The sequence below is a fragment of the Marmota monax genome, unplaced genomic scaffold (assembly GCF_021218885.2).
Source record: "Marmota monax isolate L192 unplaced genomic scaffold, Marmota_monax_Labrador192_F-V1.1 WCK01_AAM20220418_F8-fsc00021, whole genome shotgun sequence".
Lineage (NCBI taxonomy): Eukaryota > Metazoa > Chordata > Mammalia > Rodentia > Sciuridae > Marmota > Marmota monax.
In genome coordinates, this window is record NW_026695228.1 from 6,627,252 (window position 1) to 6,645,386 (window position 18,135).

Here is an 18,135-nt window from a genome sequence, read left to right on the forward strand (position 1 = left end):
TTTATTTTGCCTCATGGTTTCACAGGTTTCAGTCCACAGTTGCTGGGCCCCATAGCTTTGGGTCTGTGAGGAGGTAGAACATCATGGTGGTGGGACCATTGAAGAGACTGCCATGTCATGGTGGCCGTAAAGTAAAGACAGAGGAAGGGACCAGGGTTTCAATATCCCCTTCAAGGACTTGCCCCCAATAACCTAATTTCCTTTCACTAGGTCCCACCTCCTAAAAGATCCACTACCTCCAACCTCCCATCATTGTGGGAACAAGCCTTTAACACATGAACATTTGGGGACACTTAAGATCCAAACTGTAGCAAACATATTTTGTTAATTGTTTCAAGAATTATTATTTTTTATTTATTACATTCATGCCCTAGGGGATGGTACACAATGACTGTTCTTCATCAAACTTCCTTGGTGCCTAATACAATGGAGGAGAACCAAACCCAAATCTATTAGTATGTCACCTCTGCTTAAACCTCTGAGCCATTCCTCATGGCCCTTCAGGGTATGGCCCAGACTCTTGCTGGACCTGTGAGGCCGTGTGTGGCCTGGGGTCTCTTTTCCTCTCCAGCCTCCCTTGTTGTCTGGCTGCCTACTCACCCCTGCATCCCACACTCAGGCTCCACTGGACTCCGGGTTCTGGAACGCTCTTTGCTCTTTGATCTCTGCTTCTTTGCAACGCTTTTCCATTTGCCTGGAATAGTTTCTGTGCCTTTCTCGTCTGGTCATTATCTCTTCATCTTTTTGGTCTCTCTTGGATGTCACTTCTTTAAGAAAGCCATCCTTGATCTCCTAATCCCCTAGTCTGGGCCATACACCCTTCTTCTGTGCTTCAGTAACAAACAGGACTTCTTCATTGTCAGACTTCTACATTATATCGTGATTGTCAGGTTTTTTTTAAAAAAAAAAAAACATTTTTTAGTTGTAGATAGACACAGTATCTTTTTTTTTCTTTTTTATTTTTATGAGGTGCTGAGGATTGAACTCAGTGCCTCACACATGTGAGGCAAGCGCTTTACCACTGAACTATAGCCCCAGCCCGTGATTGCCAGTTTTTACTTGTTGAGTTTCTCTGTTAAAACCCCCTGGAAGCAGACACATCTCTCTCATCTTGTGGCCTGTCTGCAATGAGTGCCTGACACAATGAGTGATGGATTGAGCAATGGATGGTCAAGTTTGTAGAACGGGCCATGAATACATATTCTGAGGCTGTAGTTTGAAAAGTAAGTGTCCCCCACAGATCCGTGAGGTTACTCCTCAGCTTGGCGCTATTAGGGAGTGGTCAAGCCATTAGGAGGTGGGACCCACTGGGAGGTCATTGGAGGTGTGCCTTTAAGGGGATTGTGAGGCCCCATTTCCTTCCTCTTCCTCTCCCTCTTTTTGTTCCTGGTCACTTGGTGAGCCACTTTGTTCTGCCACATGCTTCTGTCATGATCTGTATCATCACAGATCCAAATAAGGGGGCCAATCATTCATGGAATGAAACCTCCAAAATTGTGAGCCAAAATTAAATTTTTCTCTTTGCAAGTTGATTACCTCGAGTTTTTGTTACAATAATGGAAAGCTAATACATCTGACTTGGCTCTATTCCTGTCCATCCCTGAACGGTTCCTAAAACATTCAAACCTGTTTTCCTTTGTAGGAATCTGTTGTCCCTTTTTCACTCCCTTGATCTGTCTCTGCTTCTGGTCCATCCCCCTGAAAAGATCACCTGTCACTCTGGGGCACTTATTTAAATCGACCCACTGAGGCTGTGGGATCATTGATGATGTATTTATACAGGAATGGCACCCCTTTGGGTGGTGTAATATGCCCATGTTGCTTTAGATATTCCAGATGTGAAGTTCCATGGGTGGGGCCCGCCAGCCTTTCTCACCCAGGTTTTTCTTGATAAGAGCAATGCTGAATTCAACTACAAAAGGAAAAGGGAGGGCGTATATTGAGGATGATGATGGTGATGGTGGTGGTGGTGCTTGGCCTAGCCAGTAGAGGGCAGCAGAGCCATCTTCCTTAATGTTCACATTGTAATCATTTTAATAAGCCACCATGAGAATACCTTTTCCACTCACCACCCCTCCACCGGGTGTTTGCCCTCAAAATAATGGTAAGCTTTTCTGGATGGTTTGTGGTCTAATCACTCAACAGGGATAATAAACGCCCCCTCGTCTCTGTTCCTTTAGAAAGATGATTTTAGAAAAGTTGCCCTCTAGATTTGAAGGGGGAAAAAAATCACTCCATTTCTTCACCTTGGAAGTAGACAGTGTGTACCTACATTTTTCAAGAAGCCATTCTTCTCTTCTGTGGACCAACATTTGTGACCTCATGGAGAAAATGGTTGATTTGCCCAGAGAATGAGTGGCTGGTGTCAGCACTGATTGCTGCTGGGGCGGACACTCCCAGCCACTCTGTGTGTCTGAGATCCCAGTGGTGTCGTAGGATCTTGCACAAACATGGCTGGTGGAAGATAACATTTTCTCCCATTGTTCATTCACCACTCTTATCTGGAGGAACATTTAATTACAGCTTGCGGCAGTTAAGGGAAAATAAAGTTCTTAAACTCAGGGGGATTTGGCAGGTTAAAATAAAGGCTTGCATGTGGGAAAATTAAGGCCTCTGTGTAGGAAGGACTTGGAGAAATGGTTCGGGTACTAATTTAAGGACTCACAAAGTGTTTGTGAGGAAAACCAGGATAAGAATAACATTTGAAAAATCAAAGATGATGAGAAACTCAAGGGCCAAGGTAAAGGGGTTGGTATGTGTTGTCCCCTTAGGGTTTCATGGTCCTTAGCAGCATTCACTACTCATAGAATTCCAACTAAAGCACCACAGTCTCCTAAGACTTCATGTAAATATTTGAGGATCGAAAACACATAGGACTGTTTTTTTTTTTTCTTTCCAAAATCGTTCACTCTTTAAAAAAAAAAAATCAGAATGTGACTCTTGGTCCCTGTTAAGGGAGAGACCCTACCTAGATATTTTTCTTCCATTCTGCTTCTGTTTATTAAACAGCCCCAACTTCATGTTTCATTTTTTGTCCTGTGATATAGCCCCTCATTGCTACTTTAAATCCTTCTTGGGGTCCTGAGCCCATCTGATGTTCCAGGGAAGAAGCTGGTAATGTTTGTTTATTTATTTATTTATTTTGCTTTTTTTTCTGTAGAGTGTCAGAAAGTACTTTAGGCTTTGCAGGGCAAAACATTTATTATCTGTAGCTACTAACTGCCATTGTAGCATGAAAGCAGCCAGAGGTAATACATAAAAATTAATGCCTGCAGCTGTGTTCCAGTAAAACTTTATTTAGGGACACTGAAATTTGGATTTTCTATCATTTTCATGTTGTATTTCATATTATAAAATATGAGTTTTATTTTTTAACCAAATAAAAATAGAAAGGTCATTTTTTTTTATTGTGTAGGTCCCTAGAAACAGATGGCTGAGATTAATAAGTTGCAAATGATTTTTATCTAATTAAGATGCAAATGTTTTCTCAAGTAGACCTTGGGGCCACTGTCCTGTTATGCCCTGAAGGACATCAACCAGTTTTGCCTAATTTCCAGCCCTATTCCAACATCCACTTTTCCACCCAGTTCCCCCACCTTAGGTTTTTGTACCCCGTGTTTGACCCAGCTTTTTCTCCTGCTGATCCTCACAAGGGACTCAGGAAATATTTGGCATGTGTACCCTCTATGAGTCAAATGCATAATTTTCAAAAAATTAGACTTTGACCACCATATATATTAAGAAAGATGGGACATTTTAAATAATAGTATATAAATTTACGTCTGTTTATTTTTAAAACTAAGAATGGGGCAATTAAATAATTATTCAAAGAAGGCAAACAGTTTATACTTTATCTTTCCGTACTACCCATTGGATACAGGAGATGACCAAGGGAGAGTGAAAGAGGATGGTGGGGGAGATACATCCTTGGACAGGGTCCTCCCTGTGCCCCCTGGACTCCTGTGTGGCCAACCCAGGCATCAATGGCGACATTATACTGGAGATTCTTGAATCTCATCAGTTCCTCACAAATCATTTTGGTTTTCATCCAGTAGTTCTTATCATTGATAGTATTAAGAAAAAGAAGGAGGAGGAGGAGGAGGAAGGGAGGGAGAGAGAAGGAGGAGAAGGAGAACAAGAAGAAAAAGAGAAAAAAAAATTTTTTTTGCAGGAAAATTGATGCGGGGGAGGGGGGGGGGCCGGGGCTGGGGCTCAGTGGTAGCGCGCTTGCCTAACATGTGTGAGGCACTGGGTTCGATTCTCAGCACCACATATAACTAAATAAATAAAATAAAGGTCTATATATCTAAAAAAAATATTAAAAATAAAAAGAAAGAAAATTGATGGGAGGAAGCTGGGTGATGTCTCAGAGAACACAGAACTGAATATCAACACGTTCCTAGTTTTGAATCTGTGATGTTGGGTAAAGGACAGTATGTTTTTGCATATGTCAAATGAAAAGTTAGAATGCTATAGATGATGTTAACATTCCTTCTAGTGCTGAGAATTTTATAGTAAAAAAAATTGATTCCAATTCCTTTGAGTGTGATTAAGAGTGGTCACTGATTCTTTGCTAAATAATAGCATAGTCTGTATTCAGAATCTAATCATTCTCCCGGGATCCCCAGGGGTGACTTCTTATAAAAGACAAAGTCATCATATAGAATAAAATAATTTATAAAAGATAATCATTTTTTAAATTAATTCTCTGTTTGGAAGAAATAGCAGTGGTAGAAAAGTACAAAAAGGAATTATCTGCTTTTATTTGCTATTTGGGTTATAGTACGAACTGACTTAATAGGATTTTTCTGTTCCCGAGTCAAAGTTAGCCTTAAGTCTGAGGGTGAAGATTTCCTTGGCTAAGGGACAAAGAGAAGAAGCCAAGCCGCAGACGGGCAGGTGGGCACTGACCTGCTGGAGCAGTGGTGAGGCAAACTGAAATAGCACATGAGGAATCAGAGCTCCTTTTGAATTTAGAAGTACACTTGTGGGTGTTTGAAATTCCCTGGGGATTTCAAGCCCAGGAAAGAGACTACAACATATCTTTTTAAAAATTTGTTCTTTTCAAGTGTATAGGAGAGTAGAAGGTATTTTGACATGTTATGCATACATGGAGTATAACCTCCCATTTTTGTGGGGAATTACACTGGTCGTGTATTCATATACGAACATAGGAAAGTTACGTCTGATTCCTTCTACTGTCTTTCCTATTGCCACCCCCCATACCTTCCCCTCATTGCCCTTTGACTAATCCAGCAAATTTCTATTCTCACATCCCTCCCGCCCCCCCCCCCCAGTTTATTTTGAGTTAGCATCTGCACATCAGAGAGAACATTAGGCCTTGGGGTTTTTGGAATTGGCTTATTTCACTTAGTATGATAGTCTCCAGTTCCATCTATTTATTGGCAAATGCCATAATTTCATTCTTCTTTGTAGCTGAGTAGTATTTCATTGTGTATAGGTATCCCATTTTCTTTATCCATTCATCTGTTGAAGGGCACCTAGGTTGGTTCCAGAGCTTAGCTATTGTGAATTGAGCTGCTATAAATATTGATGTGGCTGTATCACATCAGCACTGTATATGCTGATTTTAAGTCCACTGGGTTTGTGCTGAGGAGTAGAATAACTGGTTCAAATGGTGGTTCCATGCCAAGTTTTCTGAGGAATCTCTGTACTGCTTTTCAGAGTGGTTGTACCAATTTGCAGTTGAGACTACAGCATATCTTACAAGGCATTGGTCTTTTGGGAGGAGGTCTGACATTTATTGCTACAGAGGAAAGCTAAGGTCCTCAAGTTTTGCCTGTAACTTTTTGATCTTTTGAGACGCCTGACATAAAGACTTTGTAAGTTGAACAAGGGAACCCCAGGGCATTTGGCAGAGAACTTTGTTGTCTTTAAAAGAGAACCTGTTCTCCTATTTAAATATCCAAGTGGCCCTGTTTAGCTTTATTAAACTAATTTTGTCTCTCTAGCCTCCAACACCTATAATTACATGCCCAAGAAAAAATTTTTTATTACCATTACATAATCCCTAAATTGAACATTCCAATTGCACAAGTCTAGGATCTAAAATGATTTAAGATTTTTAAAGAAACATTTTTATATTTTTATTCTAAATGACAGTCTAGTTTTTTGGGAGGCTGAGGCACAAGGCCAGTCTGGGCAACTTGGCAAGACCCTGTCTGAAAATAAAATAAATAAAATTTTTAAAGGGCTGGGCTGGGGATGTAGCTTAGTGGTAAAGCAGTCCTGGATTCAACCCCCAGTACTGCAAAAAAAAAAAAAAATGTATATAAATAAATTTAAAAAATAAGTTGCTGAGAACCACTGCCTTCTGGAGAGTGGAGACCTTTCCTGACATGATCTCTCTATGTTCTCTTGAAAGCAGTTGTGTTCACAAGATGCAAAAAGTGCTCTAATGCTGTGCTTGGAATTTACTTAGTATATGCATAAATCTTCAAGCCCATTATCATATCAGTGAGGAATTCCTAGGGTTTTGAGAGCTCCAATGCATTCAGACTTCTGAGTTCAGCTTTCTTAGTGTGACAAGAGAATCAAAACATATTGGATTCGATTCAGGTGTTTTGTTTTGATTTTGTTTTTATCTTATGCTTCCAAACCCTTAAACTAACTCAGGCTACTTATCATCAGATATGAGGCAGAAAATAATATTTAGTTCTTATATTTCGTTCCCTGTGTGATACATTTGGAAACATTCTGGCTTGATTATATACTCATAGCAACCGACTTATACCTAGTTTTCTTTTTTCCCCAACTTTAATTTTGAATAATTGCAAATATATAGGAAAACTAAGAATAATACAGACTTCTTCACTTAAATTTGCCAGTGAGCATGTTACCACATATGCTTTATCCCTCTCCGTGAATATGCCTGTTATTTTTATATTTTGTGCAACCACTGGGAAATTGCAGGCATGACACTTATTCCCTAAATATTTCAGTATGTATCTCCCAAGAACAAAGATACTCACTTAAATCATTGCAATACTTTCATCACACTCAAGGAGTTAACATCAATTTAGTAATCTAGAATGCTGACCAAATTGTCCTATTAACAGCTTTTACCTTGGCCTTTTGTTTGAGGATCAAAAAATTCCATGTGGCTGCCAATGTCTCTTAAGTCACCTCTAATCTGAAAAGTCCCCTGCCTTTTTTTTTTTTTTTTTTGGGGGGGGGGGTCTTATGACATTGACATTTTAGATGAGTCCAGGCCAGTTGTCTTCTAGAAGGCTCCATAGCCTGGTTTATCTGTGCTCTCATGATGAGGTTTTAATTGAACAATCTGGGCAAGAACATGGGGCACAAGGGGCAATACACTGTGTCTGATTTTGATCACCTGAGATGGCTTGTGACCACTGGTTGTTCCAAAATAGGTCCTGTGAAGTTTGGTTGCTGAGGTGCAGGGGTACCTGCAGATCTTCCATGGGGTTCTGTTTGGAGGCCATGTGAATGAAGTTGACCCCAACAGCCTTTCACCCACTGATTGTAGCATCCACTGATGTTCTTCTTGGCTTCCTTTTGATTCGACATTGGAGGTGGCCTGGGGAAAGAGGAAAAGGACAAAACAAATGTATCCAGTCTAGTATTTATGGAACCATCTCCATTGCTCCTTTATGTGGATGGTTGCAAGAAATGAATGATGTTGAGTGCTGTGTGTTTTCAGGTTGTTATACTCCATCTCCATGAACAAAAGAAGCGTGGTTTACTTCAGTCTCTTGGTAGACAAACCTCCAAGGCAAATATTTGTCTGGAGTCAGTAGCCTACAATGATTACTGAAGGTCTGGATGAGGTTATTAAAATGCCTGATGTTTGCCCTGGTGGCACACACAAGATAAATGAGGCAGCATTCTTCTAACTTAGCTCTGTGTTGGCTTTTCATGTTTTAGTTAATAGCACAGTACAAGAATGTCTGCTTCGGCAGCTCAGCTGGATAAACAGCCTCTGCAGAGTAATAGAGAAAAATCAGCAGCATATACCATTGACTTAAGAAGACAGATTTAAACTTGGTAAATAAAAGGTTTCACTAAGGCTTAGGAGAAGAAACATTTCTAAGTGGATATGAAAACTCAAGTGAATTTCGTATTTAATTTTCCCCCATAGGGTAGTGAACTAAAACATTAGTTTTGGGCGAGTGGGTGAAAACCATCTCTCTAAGAGGGAAAAATGTTGATGCTCTTAAATCCTTCACAAGCAGTGTTAGGTATTAGATGATGTCATTTAATAACTTCAAACATTGTTTATTTCAGACACATTAAATGTGTCTACAAAACCATCGTAGGATCGTAGCTTTGTGGAGCCCAATCTTTCATAGCAGTGGTTTTCACCCGGAGTGCAGTTTGTTACCCCAGGGAACGTTTGGTAATGTCTGGGGATGTTTTATAGGGTCACAGCTAAGAGGGGTGGTGGGTAAAGACCAGGGATGCTTCTAGAATATCCTACAATGCCCAGGAGAGCCCTCCTCCCTCTTTTCTTCCCAGTAAAGAAATATCAGGTACAAAATGCCTCTAATTCCAAGGTTAGGGAAACTCTGTTTTATGGAATGGGAGTTTGTTTTGTTTTGTTTTGAGATGCTGAGGATCGAACCCAGGGCCTCCTGCCTGCTAGGCAAGCACTCTGCCACCACCTGTATCCTGAGCCTTAGAGTTACAGGAGTGCATGTTCCTATTCTTTTACAAGCCTGCTAAACAGAGAAGAGGGTGCAGCAGGCTATGAACAGAAGCTTTGTTGGGCGTGGCTTACAAGCCGAGCAAGCATTAAGTACAGAGGGTGGAGAAGCCACACTCCTAAGTCTGATGGCCCGCGGAGGCCTCTTACTGTTTTTCCACTTGTCCCTTCTTTCCCCTATACCATTGGCCACAATGATCATGGGTCAAATACAAATCTTTGATTGTGCATGTTCTTTTATTTTTAAAATAACTTTATTTTTTTTATGGGGTGCTGAGGACCAAACCCAGTGCCTCACACATATTAGGCAAGCATACTACCCTTGAGCCACAACCCCAGCCCTGATTTTTGCATGTTCTTAAAAACTAAAATATGTGCTATTGATGATATTAGATATCATCATTCCGTTTGCATAGATTGTCTCATTCAGTTTCTTGTCCAGTTAGCCCTACATTGCTAAAATGAAACTCGCTATGGAATCATCTATTTTGTTGTTTCTCGTTGTTTCCTGGTACTCCTTGGGTTGGGTATCACTTAGTCTACTTTGGGATAAACTATCCCAAACGTTAGTGACTTAAAACAACAGTCGGTCATTTTTCACTAGTCCGTTGGGGTTTGTTCCGTGGTTTGGCTGATTCGTGTCTGGTCTGCTGATGTCAGCTGGTGTCATCATTCATCTGTGATCTGCTGGAGAGTGGATGACGTAAGAGGGCCTGGTCACATTGTTGTCATCCTCTGTAGGGCAAGCCTGAGCTGAGAGGAGAAATGTGTAAGGCCTAGACTTAGAAATTGAACACAGTCATTTCTGCCACATTCTGTTGGCTAGAACAAGGCAGAAGTCCAACCTGGAGTCAGACCATGGGGAAGCAGACTCTGCCTCTTGATGGAAGGTATTCAAAGGTCTCATTGCAAAGGATGTGGTTACAAGGAGGTTAATTGGGGCCATTGATTGTTACACCAAAGTGAAGGCCACTGAAGTAGCCTCAAAAGCAAAGTGTCTCTCTGACTTCTGTCCTTCTGTCACCTGTGGCCCTTTCCCTACTTGCAAGGCAAGCCACAGAAACTAGCATTTCTCTTTCCCAAGGCGAGTCATAGAAACTGGAACCCTAAGGCAAGCCATAAAAGCCTAAAAATAGGACTCTAATTTCCCCCTGCCTTTCTGTCATGGAGCTGACCATAAAGAAATTCCCTGACCTACCTTTTGTGATAGCATATCAGAAAACTCTCATTTCACAAGGGATCCTGCCCGGTATGGTGGGGGGCAGAGGAGAATCTGAACAGAAAGGCCTTGCTGGGCCTCCCTACCCAATGTGTCAGCATGAGATCAGGCCCTTTTGGTCCAATCATGTTTCTGCACAGCTGTTCTTGCTTCATCGAACCTAGGCATAAAAATAGGTAGTTCACATTGATCTTCAATCTAAGGGCTCCCATGTTGTTCAAAACTGATCAAATAAATTTGTTATGCTTTCCTCTTATTAACCTGACTTTTGGTATAAGGGTGTTTCCCATGACCCTCTCTGATGGGTAGGGAGGGAATCACTCCCTTTTTGGGCCCTACAAACGCATCTGCCACCTTTTACCTGTCCATTCTCCCAGTGATGGATGCCTGAGTTACTTCTGTCTGTTGGTGCTATAATGAACATCCTGTGGAGCTATGGGAGTTCTCAAGAGTAAGACTTCTGTGACATGAGCTACACCAGTGCTTAGTTTAACCACATGTGTGTTCTCTGAGGTGCCTACTGCAGTTACCACTCCTCAAGTAGTGACGGGGATTCCTGTGTTCCCCACTTCAGCCAACTCTGCGTAGTCCAAGCTTTCTCCTGTTGGCTGGTTTAATGTGTACATCTCATCGTCATGATTTGTTTTGCATTTCCCTGTACTGAGTGGGGCCATCTCTTCATGAGCTTGTTCCTGGGCAAAAACATTGAAGAGGAAACAGAAGGGGGCGAAATGGTTACATCTGGAATGGCTGCAGAAACAGCAGGGGATGGGGGTGGGGACAGAAGCAAGACTTCCTTGTTGAGAACTTGGGACTTGGTGCTGAGGACGGTGGATAACCTGAGGTTTTAGGTTGGGTTAATGCATTTAGAAGGACTCTCTTCGAAACCATGTGGAGGACTGGAAGGGACACGTGCTATCGTGCTATATTAGGTCTTGATGTGCCTCAGTGGAACTTGAGGAAATAGGAACTTGAATGAAGGTCATAGAAATGGGGAGAAAAGGTAGAATCGGCCTGACTTGGTGGCTGATTGAATGAGGGAAATGAGAACAAGTCGGGTCTAAGGTGACTTAGTGGTTTTTGTCTTGGGTGGGTGGAGAGGTGATATTGGCTCAAGTTGTTGTTGAGCATTGAGGGAAGAGCAGATCCTGGGGAAGAAGAGCTTTTTGGGGTGGTGATGCGTTAAGGCGTCTGTGGTATGAACAGGTAGAGATGCCCAGAGAAGCCGGATGCAGTGGCGCACGCTATAATCCCAGCAGCTCCGGAGGCTGAGGCAGGAGGATGGTGAGTTCAAAGCCAGCCTCAGCAAAAGCAAGAAGCTAAGCAACTCAGTGAGACCCTGTCTCTAAATAAAATACAAAATAGGGCTGGGGATGTGGCTCAGTGGTCGAATGCCCCTGAGTTCAATCCCTGGTACACACACACACACACACACACACAGAGAGAGAGAGAGAGAGAGAGAGAGAGAGAGAGATGCCCAGAGAGCACACCTGCATGTCTGACTGTGCAGCTTGAGGAGAAACTGAGGTTATAGATGAGGATATGGGAATGGCCCAAGGCAGGAAATGGCCATTAAGGATGGGTTTGTCTAGAGCGCTAGCTATATCAGAGTCCCTTGGAAGATGGTTAAATCCTGAATGGCCAGGACCCACTTGGAGTTTCTGATTCAGGAGGTCTGGAGTAGAGCTAGGGAATTTGCATTTCTAACAATATCCCAGTGAGGTTGGTGTTGCTGGTTGAGTTGGTAGAGTGTTGCTGGTTTGGGACCACAGGTTGAGAAGCAGTCTAGGGCAAGAGTACAAAAGCCGAAGGCCCTGGAGGACCACGTTCAAGGAATGGGCAAAGGAAAACCAATCAGCAAAGGCATTTCAAAAGAATTTAGGTTCTTTAATGTTTTTTGTTTTCACTTTTTGTGATACTGGGGATTGAACCCAGGGCCTCACACATACTAGGCAAGTGCTCTATCTCTGAGCTACATTCCCAGCCCCAGTTTGGGGTTCTTAAAAGACAAGAGAATAGTGTTTTAAGGAAAGATTGAGATGCTAAGGTAGGAGCTTTATTTTAGAAGCTCAACTTAACAAGGAAAAGAGGAGTAGGGGTGTAGCTCAGGGGTACAGTGCATAAGGTCCTAGGTTCCATCCCCAGCATGGCCAAAAAAAAAGGAAAAGAAAGAGACAGAGAAAGCAGAAAACAGAAGAGGTCACAGGGTGACAATGATGTTTTCCTTGCCATTTAAATGCTAAGAGTCACACCTCCTTCAGACACTACCTCATTGCTTGTCTCTAACTTAGCATGGGTAGGAGGAGACTTACAGACTAAATGGCCTTGCTTTCTGCAGCATGTGGAAACACAGAGGCAGATGCATGTCTATGATGTTAGAGACAATAGTGATATATTGTGAAGAACAAGAAAAATCCAGCTCCAGAGCAATATATTGAGTTGTCAATACAGGGAAAGACAAGTGTAGAAATTCCCCCTCCCTAACCCTGTGCATATGCTTAAAAGAAAACTGATTTTTGCAAGAGAGCTCTTCTGCACACAGCTAGGCAGTTCCACACCTCAGGTTCTTCTCTAGGATCCTAGGTGTTCAGTGGGGCCATTGAATGGGCACTGGAACGCAAAGGGCAAAGGCATCAGGAGATCGGGTGCATCTTTGTTCATGACCTTACATCAGGAGCCTGCCACTGCAGTGTGGAGGCAAGAGACTTGCTGGCAATGTCAGGCTGCAGCTTGAATTTGCAGTCCACCCATGTCTGTGCTCCCAAGAAAAACTATACCTGAGCTGCAGACGTGGCTGTCCGGAGGTGCTTTAGAAATCTCCCATGCAAGAAATAACATCTTCATAGGAGGGCTCGTCCTCGCTGAGGAGGGGCAGGAAAAGAAGAAATGAGTTCCATGAGAACAGACTGGACTTCAAAGCAGCCTTTCTTCATGACTCTCTTTTAGGATTCCTTTCCTGCAGTCACGCTGCTAGGTGCAGCACTGCAAGTGTGCATTCAGTGTCCTGGGAACCTGAGGGTCGCCCTGCCAGAATCGTCCTTACTGTCAGCTGTGAGCACACACCCCCATGAATGGAGCCAAGCATGCCTCTGAGCACCCAAAACTAAGTTTTGCTGGGCACAGTGGTGCATGTCTGTCATCCCAGCAATGTGGGAGGCTGAGGCAGGAGGATTGCAAATTCAAGGCTAGCTTCTGCAACTGATTAAGACCCCTGTCTCAAAAAAAAAAAAAAAAAAAAGGTTTGGGGTTGTAGTACCTCTGAGTTCAGTTCCCAGTACCATGAAAAAAGAAAAAAAAAATCAATATAGTACAGGGGGCAGCATGCTTCCTCTGCCAAGGGCCAGAATATTTTAGGTTTTGCAGGCCACACCATATCTGTCACAAGTCTTCCGCTCTGCCCAAGAAGCACAAAGGCAGCCAGACAGTTAACAAATGAATGGCTGTGTTCCAATACAACTCTATTTGGTGACACTGTGTTCTGAATTCCATGTAATTTTTTTTCATATTACAAAATAGTTGTTTTTTGTCTTTTGTTCTTTTGGGGGCTAAGCATCGAACCCAGGGGTGCTTTACTTAACTGAGCTACATCCCCAGCCTTTTTTATTTTTTTGAGACAGGGTCTCTCACTAAGTGCTGAGGATCTTGTTGAATTGCTGAGGCTGGCCTCCAACTTTCCGTGCTCCTACCTCAGAGCCTCTTGAGTCACTGGGATTACAGTCATGCGCCCCCATGCCTGGTTGCAAGACGGTATTTTTATTTCAATTTTCTTCAACCACTGAAAAATGCTCAAGTCACTCTTAGCTTGCAGATCATTCAAAAACACAGCAGACCCTGGACACAGTATATACTTTGATGTCTGGCTTTTCTTATTCAATATTGCATCATCCCTAAAAAAAAAAAAAAAAAAACATGGAACATAAAAAACCATTTCCCTGAATACCCCCTTTTTGTTCCCCCCAAAACCTAACTAAGTTAAGGGAACAGTGAGAACAAGCCTGGGCAGGAAAATCCAGATGCATACTATCTTGGAGGACACTGGCTTTCTTCTGTGCACACTGAGAACCAGTGCAAGTTAGTATCATCTGTAGAAAGTGAGTAGGTATCCTCAATACTCTGTGGCCTGCAAAGCCTGAAATATTTACTCTCTGGCCTTTTGTCATGCTGCCCCCTATACTGTATGAGTCTATTTGTATGAAAAATACTAACTAATCCATAGTGATGGGGCTGGGATATAGCTCAGGTGGTAGAATGCTTGCCTCCCGTGTCCATAGTGATAGAAAACACAGACGGTTGCCTGGAGGTTGTGGGGGTGGGGTGAGATGGAGGGTTTAATTGTGAAAAGGCACAAAGGATCCTTGGGGCCATTTTGAGGTGTGCTGAAATGTTTTATATTTTGATTGAAGTTCTGTGGATGTTTATACAATCTGTCCAAACTTACTAAACTTCACTTTAAATTGAATGCAATCTATTGTATGTAACTCCTATTTTATTGGAGTTGTAGGGAGAAAAATCAAGTCTGAATTCTTCCACCCCCCATGGCAGTTCAGGGATTCTAAACTTTGAGTTCCTGTCTCTTTATTCAGATATGTGAACATTTTCCACATGTGTGATGTTAAAGCATAAAATTTTGAAATTATTTTTAATAGAGTCCTCATGTAGTGTCCATTCCTGGTGTGAGTTCTGGTCGAAGAAAGTTTGTTACCTTGCTTAGGGTGATACCATCAAAATCTGCTTCCAAATCTGCAGTTGTCCCTCATGATGCTGGAGGGCTGTGCCTCAGTCTTGCTTTAAGATTGAAGAAGAGCCCGTAAGCGCAGGTTCTTGGGCCCCTTTGCTTCTCAGAGTCATCTCAGTACTTCCTGCTCAGTGTCCAGTCGCCTTGGCCATGCTGACCCCTCTCTGGTCTAGCTCTCTCCTGGATATCCTCAAGGCCACGTTATGGAACATCGCCTCTTGCCATCGGCAGCCTGGCCAATCTAGACCTCACCGTCCCCAGATGGCTCTTTGTCCTGTCTCAGCTAGGGTTCCCACCCTCACTTCATGGCCACCCGAGAGCCGCCATTCCACTCCCATTCCTGGCTCGCTCTCTCATTGCTGCGTGCTCCCCCACTGCAGTGTGGCCTCCCTGTGCACACAGTGCTGACCCATATTGCAAGACGGTTAGGCTACAGTGATTTTACAAAGATCAGCCTAGGATAGTACCTGGCACAGTGAGGTCCCAGTGTGCCCCGTTATCACCAGTTCCACCCTGAGCACCCTCCACAAGCTCTTCCTGCCTCCCACTTCATCTGCCGTTAGGGCCAAAAGTGCTTTCGTTCTTTGGGTGGCTGTCACTTTTCACATAAAGTGCCTACCTCTTAGGAGGGATGTATATTTAACACCCTTACTACAGTGCTATTTTCTCAGGTTTTCCGTGGTTTGAGTGTGCTAGTGGCTTCGATCAATTCAAATTTATTCTCTTATAGTCCTGGAGGTCAGAAGTCCAAGATCAGTCATACTGATCTGAAGTCAAGGTGTTAGTGGGACTTTGCTTCTAGAGGCTGTAGGGTAGAAATGGTTCCCTGGCCTTTTCTAGGGCTTTCCTTGGCTTGAGGCATCTCCTCCTTCTTTAAATCTTCAGATCTCTCTCTGCCTTCATGTTTTACCTATATAAACAGTTGGGTTCAACCAATAATACATGATAATTTCTCCATCTGTGTATTTCTTTTATCTTTTTATTTATTGTATTATTATTATTATTATTATTATTATCATTATTATTATTTGTACTGGGGATTGAACCCAGGGGCGCTCAACCACTGAGCCACGTCCCAGCTCTTTTTATTTTATGTTTGAGACAGGGTCTCGCTAAGTTGATGAGGCTGGCTTTGAACTTGCTATCCTCTTGCCTCAGCCTCCCGAGCAGCAGGGATTACAGGTGTGTGCCACTGTGCCCGGCTGCATGTGTAGATTTTTTTTAAAAATAGTTTTTTCTATTTTTTTTTTTTAGTTGTAGTTGAATGTAATACTTCTATTTCGTTTATTTATTTTTATGTGGTGCTGAGAATCGAACCCAGGGCCCCGCACATGTGAGGCGAGCGCTCTATCGCTGAGCCACAACCCAGCCCCTGCATCTGTAGATTTTTTACTTAATCTTACCTTTGGCTATGTAAGGTGACTTTGCACAGTTCTGGAGACTGGGATGTGGGCATCTTGGGAAGAGGGGCATTATTGTACCTACTGTAAAGAATTATCTTTTCTCTCACTTTTCCCTCCTCACCTGATCTTTCAAGACATTGTTCCAAACTACTGTGCATCATCAGTCACCCATAAATTGTTAAACGTACATTCCTGAACAGTCCCTGCCCCAACCCGTCTGGACCCAGTAGTTCTTGGATGGGGCCCAGCCATCTGTACTTTCAACAAATGCACCAACAGATTTGGATGCTAATTAGCGTAAGTATCACCCTTAAAAATAAAGATGGCTCAGTCTCAGAGGCACTGCCCAGGCTGGTTCCTACAGAAGAGTCTGCAGGATTCACTTACGGGCTGGTACACAGCTGAGTAGAAGCCACACCCCACACAGGTCTCGTTAATTCCTTGTTCTGCATGAGCCCGTGGCAATGCAGAACAAGTGTGCTGTCCTGTGGTCATGCTGGGAGGGGAGCAAGCACTGAGTATCAGGGCTGCTGGTGCCCTGTGGGGGGATGAGCTGAGTGAGTGTTGGGGAGCTCCTGCCCAGGGCCACTCTGAGGAAGTTGAGGGAGCATGTTATGGAGGAGCCAGCCCTTCAGAATGGGGGTGTGTGAAGACGTCCTGCCAGGGAGAGGGTGGGTAGGTAGGTAAGCCAGAAATGTTCCAATACGCCTGCTTTCTTACTTTCCATTATCAATGAGGAGGAAGAATTTTCTAGAGGGGGAGGTTGGGGAGAGGGTCCAATTGAGGCATCAGGCTTTTACACAGATCTTGAGTTGGGCTTTAGGGAACGTATGTGAAAACTTAAACACTGAAAATTCCCGTCACAGCTGCCCTTTCCCTGTTGGAACTTTCTGGTGCCACAGTGAACCTTGGGTCCTTCATTTGGTTGGTTGGGAAAACTAAGGTCACAAAGCCACAGTCCCAGAGTCCCTTTACAATTCAAGGAAGACAACACGGGGATTCTGAACCATAAAGCAGGGCTGGTGTGAAACAAATGCTAGAAGAGTGACTGCCGTCCAGAGAGGCACCCCAGGTGGGGTGCCCGGGGTGCTCTGAAAAAGTGAAAGGCACCGTGAGTTTGGAGAAGGCTGAGTGAGACGAGATTAATTTCATTACTGTAGCTCTTCAGAGGCTGTAACTTGCCCATTTCCAAGGCTAGGGTCTGGGCTTTCCCAAACTAATTGGACCGTTCATCTTTATTTCTAGGTTCCTGAGAACTGGCTTTGAAAAAGGTGACTTATGAAGCAGGTGGCATATTTTTCTGATGGCTTGTGGTATTCAATACTAATTCCTAAACTATCTAAAGTTGACCATTTTATTTGTTCTAAGAAAACTAAATGCCTCTCATTCTTCTTCTAATTGGCTTTTTTTTTTTCTTCTTCTTCTTTTTTTTTTTTTTGTTTTAATGAATGAGATCTATTTTGAGAAACTCTTAACTTTCCATGAAATAACTGAACATCCTCAGGGAAGTTACAGAAAGAAAATGACAGAAATCTAAAATTACACTCAGTCCTTTCTCTGAGTCCACATTTTGCCTGCGTGGGTCCATCTACTGGTTGAACAGATTTGATGAAGGTTTTTTTTTTTTTTAATTCCTCTGAGATCACCTCAGACTCTTCCAGATGCCCTGTGTTTACACACTGTGTCCTGCATCTTGACAGATGGGCAACTTTTTCAGAGCAGCTTAGAAGAAGGTTGACAGAAGGCATGACAAGAATGTGACCTTTATTGTTGAGAGGTTTGTGGCTAAATGTGTCGGGCCTTATGGAGATGTTGAATCAATTGTCAGCTCTACACCACCTGAATATGAAGTGGAAGCTGAATCTCAAGGTGCCTGCTGGCTTGTTTTTTTTTTTTTTTTTTCGGATAGTTATCTTCTAAGATAGCAGCAGCAGTTTCAATTGAAGCTCAAGATTTATTCAACTTGAGTTGAAAGCTACATTTTTCAGTGAAATTTTTTAGAAATCAGTTGTTACAATGCAGAACCCCTCTTGACCTAAGTTTTAATTATTTTTTTCCAGGTCATAGACTTTAACTGTGGAATTGTGTGTGT

The 18,135-nt window shown here is 42.8% G+C and overlaps 1 protein-coding gene across 1 annotated transcript in view; it reads left to right on the forward strand.

The window, feature by feature from the left end:
* Cmtm8 (CKLF like MARVEL transmembrane domain containing 8) overlaps positions 1–18,135 on the forward strand; it is a 100,318-nt gene that overhangs the window by 36,894 nt on the left and 45,289 nt on the right. The window lies entirely within an intron of this gene.